This window comes from Cimex lectularius, unplaced genomic scaffold, assembly GCF_000648675.2.
Source record: "Cimex lectularius strain Harlan isolate CLEC.00 unplaced genomic scaffold, Clec_2.1 scaffold154, whole genome shotgun sequence".
Taxonomy (NCBI): domain Eukaryota; kingdom Metazoa; phylum Arthropoda; class Insecta; order Hemiptera; family Cimicidae; genus Cimex; species Cimex lectularius.
In genome coordinates, this window is record NW_019392807.1 from 164,805 (window position 1) to 169,277 (window position 4,473).

Genomic DNA, 4,473 nt, shown 5'->3' on the forward strand with positions numbered 1-4,473 from the left:
CCTTTCGAATTTTCCCTCTTTTTTGCCATTTTTCAAATGTCGTGTAATCTATTTGATTCTCGGCGACAAATGAAATGGCCACGGAGAGCTTCAGTGAAGTATTCTTCATTTTGCTTATTGCATTTTATCAGGTTTCGTGGTCCGCTTGACCAAATAAATTCTTTGGAATTAATTAAGGTTTTGGTTGAGATAAAAAAGTCAGTGTCAGAAGCGGGATTCGAACAATTTTGGTTGAATCGAAGTCGCGATAGCTTAAGTGGTTAGAGCAGCGGCGTACTTAGCCGAAGGTCGTGGGTTCGATTCCCGCTTGTGACACTGACTTTTTTATCTCAACCACAACCTTAATTAATTGAAAAGTAATCATTTATTTTTAAAAAATAAACAGCACAAAAAGAAAATTCAAACGATCCGGTCCTCTTACACCAAAAATGCAATTAAAAAAAACCCGATTTAAAAAAATGGACGCACAGTGGATCTGTACGGAAAAGAAGCTCTCACATATCAACCTCGTTCGATAGATGACCCCGGAAATCTGAATTGATGGGTGTTCATATCAGCCGATTCATCCGACTAAGAACAAGCCATTCGAGGAGACGCAAACAATTTTGGGTCAAAACCTATGTGTAGAGAAACGTCCCGCATAATTGAACGGCGTTATTTATTGCACAGCGAGTAGGAAATTAGGAGAATTTTTTGTTGTGAAAGCAGGTTAGTTTTATTGTATATGGTTATTAATATATGTCTTGTTTTTTGTAGTTTTTGTGTTTTTAGGTTCTTTGAATAGTGAGTGCTCTATCGACCCTCAATTATCACTCCACCACCCCACTTGGGAGTGAACTGACAGCAGGAAAATATGTATGTAGAATTGACTCGGGTTAAGTTTAAACACTGCATGCGTTTTGGCTGAAAAAAACTACACGAGACCTTAATCCTAAACAACGCACAAACCAACAAAACGAGACCTTAAACAACGCATAAACCAACCACTGAAGATGTCGAAAAGCTGAAATGTGTCTGGCATACCAAAGGATCGAGCATGACGAGGACATCCTTCCTTTAGTAGTTTGGTCGTTGCCAATCAACCTGGCCTAACTGAGCTCGCTGATTTTATTCTCTGACGTAATGTGTTTTTGTTGTACTTTTATAAATATCAAGCTTAAGTGAAGTTAAATTATAAATAATACCAAAACAATCACTGAATATGGCAGAAAGCTGAAAATTGTCTAACAGAACTTCTGTCGCATTTTCGTTGCTGCTAATCAACCTGGGCTCGCTAGTTTTATTCTCTGACGTAATGTGTTTTTTTTTGTAGTTTTATAAATATCAAGTTTAAGTTAAGTTAAATTATAAATAATACCAAAACAATCACTGAACCTGGCAGAAAGCTGAAACTTGTCTAACAGAACTTCTGCAGTATTTTGGTTGCTACTAATCAACCTGGACTAACTGAGCTCGCTGATTTTATTCTCTGACGTAATGTGGGTTTGTGGTACTTTTATAATTATCAAGCTTAAGTTAAGTTAAATTATAAATAATACCAAAACAATCACTGAACCTGGCAGAAAGCTGAAACTTGTCTAACAGAACTTCTGTCGCATTTCGGTTGCTGCTAATCAACCTAGGCTAATTAAGCTTGCGGTTTTTGTTTGCTAGACGCATTGTATTGATTTCGTGTGTAATTTTAAAAGTATCAAGTTTTTAATTAAGTTATAGACACGCACAAAGTAACCACTGAAGTTGGCAAAAAGGTGAAACGTGCCTGACAAATCTTCTGTACCTTTCTGCACTATACCGGTCGATGCCAATCTATCAGGTAAGCCTAGCTTAGACGAGTTTTGGTTTGTAAGACGTATTATACTGTTTTCTTGTGTACTTTTATAGGTATGAAGTTTAAGTTAAGTCATAAGTAACACAGAAAATGACGATGGTGAATAGCTGCAAATAGTCTGACAGATTTGGTCGTTGCTAAACTACCTGCTCAACCTAAGCTTGCTGTATTGGTTACTAAAGGAGTAGAATTGCGGTATTGAGCCGATCATTTCAATACCCCCACAGGAATATTTTTCACAACCCTAAGGAAAATCGTAATGCTCTATTTTATAAATCCAACGAAACTACAATAAATAAATTGTGCTATATTTCGTCAAAAGCAGGAAAAACGCCATGTTATAAATAGAATATTATAAATATTTTGACATCGTAGAGTTGTTTAGTTAAAAAAAAAGTATCTCAGTATTTCTTTAAAAATCCGTTTATTATCCTTCCAATTATTGACTTCCAAGAATGGAAAAGAGTCCCTTTTTACAAATTGAGAGATTTTTCTTCTTCGCTAAAGTATAAACAGGTCAGATATAGAATATATGGTTTAAGGATCATTTTTCCATCCCCGCGCACAAAGCATCTCCCAAATCCCCATCTACTTTCCGTAATGTATGCTCAATTCTGTTGAGTAAGTGGCGGGAGAAAAGGAAGGACGAGAATTTTTGTTTGCCCTTATAAACATTGATTAAAAGGAATGTTTAATGTTCATGTTTATTCGAACTGAAAAAATTTGAAATTGATCTCATTTTGAAACGTTTGGGAATAAACGAAGGGTGAATTAACAACATAAGGTACTTTAATTTAAAGTAGGGGTTGGATATATTCGCCAAATGTCTTTTAAGTGGACGTTTATGTAAACGTCGTAAAAGCTCTGGCGGAGATGACCCATCATCCTTTTCTTCTGAAGCTTTTAACTTAACTCTTTACTACTTTGGTACACTAAGCGATTCTTCTCATGGCAGATTCTCCTTTTTATTGCGTTCCTTTCGAATAAAAACATCTTTATTTCTATGTTGTATTTGCAAATCCATTAAAGGATAGGAAGCTGATAACACATTGATTTTACAAGCTGCGTAATAAATTATTTCCAGGGTTTTATGGTCGCAATGAAAGCTGGGTGGGGTTTTTATTTTCGCGGTTCTACCGTGTTTACACACCGGCTTATGCAAGGCTTTAAAAATTCAGTCGATATGCTCGTTGGACAAACTCATGCATGAGTTCTTTTAGTTTTTGTATTTTTTATTTACAAACCAACCGATATTGTGAAAGCAACTACTTTATTTGTAGTTTGGTCATTTCCGATCATCCTGGTGATAGACGAGTTGCGACTTTTCGGCATTTTCATTGATAATACATATAATTTGCCTACCTGTTATTTTATAGTTATAAAAAAGCACGATAAGTCTGAAAAAAAGACCAGGTAGAAAATCGGAAACGACCAAACTGACCAGAAGGTATTTTTACTTTGGTCTGACAAACATGTTCCAGCTTTTCATTATAATCAGTGGTTATTTTATAGGTTATTTCCAACTTAATTTTAACTTTATATCCATAACAGTATATAAGAAACAAAACAATATGTCCGATAAACCAAAGCAGCGAGCTTAGTTAGACCAGATTGATGATTGGAAAAGACCAAACTGCTACCGAAGGACATTTAAACACGTATCAGCTTTTCGCATTTTCAAAGTTGTTTTTGGGATATTTATTACGTTTAACTTGATACTTATAAAAGTCCACAAAAAAAACAAAAAACAATATAATAGTCTGATAAGCCAAAATAGCAAACTCAGGCAAACGAGGATGGTTGGCAAAGACAAAAAAAATAGAAAATTCTGCCCTTAATTTGTCGCATTGTTTTTTATAAATAAATATTTGTTTATGCTATGTTTTGAATTGGGAATATCAATTAGATGTAAACACACTTAATCCTTAATCCAAAACAAGGATAAAGGATTTTTCGATGTTTAATTTTTAAGGAATTTAAAATGTTTATTCAGTCTCATTTGAATTCTGAAGATAAACTGTTTACTTTTCATCTTTGTTTTGTTAATTTCAATTTTTAAACTTAAAAATGACACTTAGTGCTGACGATGTTGCGCATGGTGTGGCACTTATTGATGATGGACGTCCCATCAAGTATGAGGCTATTGACATCTCAGTTCCCAACGAAACACTGCGAGACGCCGTTAGACGTCTTCAAGAAGCTGAGTCCTACCATAGAAGGCCCGGTTCTGGACGCCCTAGGGTAACAGAACCACACGATTACCTTTTCTTGTCTTTTAGAATTTTGCGAAAATGGCACCTTAATGGTTGTCAAGCGATTCATCAGCTCCAGGAAGTACGAGGTGTCCAAATTTCTGAACGCACTGCTCGAAGAAGATTAAATCAGTATGGACTGATGGCTTTTCACCACGGAGTTGCACGGCTCGCATTTCCTCGAGAATACAACCATTGGTCCTTTGGACGATTAGACTGCTGTACTTTTTACAGATGAGTGTAGATTTGCTCTATTATCTCCAGAGGGCGTGAAAGAATGTGGAGAAGGCGAAATAAAAAGTACGAAGTCTGTAATTTTTCCCAGAGCCAACCTTTTCAACGTAGCTCAGTGAGGATGTGGACGGGAATTTCAATGGAGAATCGCAATTTTGT

The 4,473-nt window shown here is 35.9% G+C and overlaps 1 non-coding gene across 1 annotated transcript; it reads left to right on the forward strand.

Moving 5' to 3' along the window:
- Nucleotides 1-241: 241 nt before the first annotated feature.
- On the forward strand, nt 242-315 carry Trnas-acu. The gene has a single exon. It is a non-coding gene; the product is annotated as a tRNA-Ser (tRNA).
- Nucleotides 316-4,473: the final 4,158 nt, after the last annotated feature.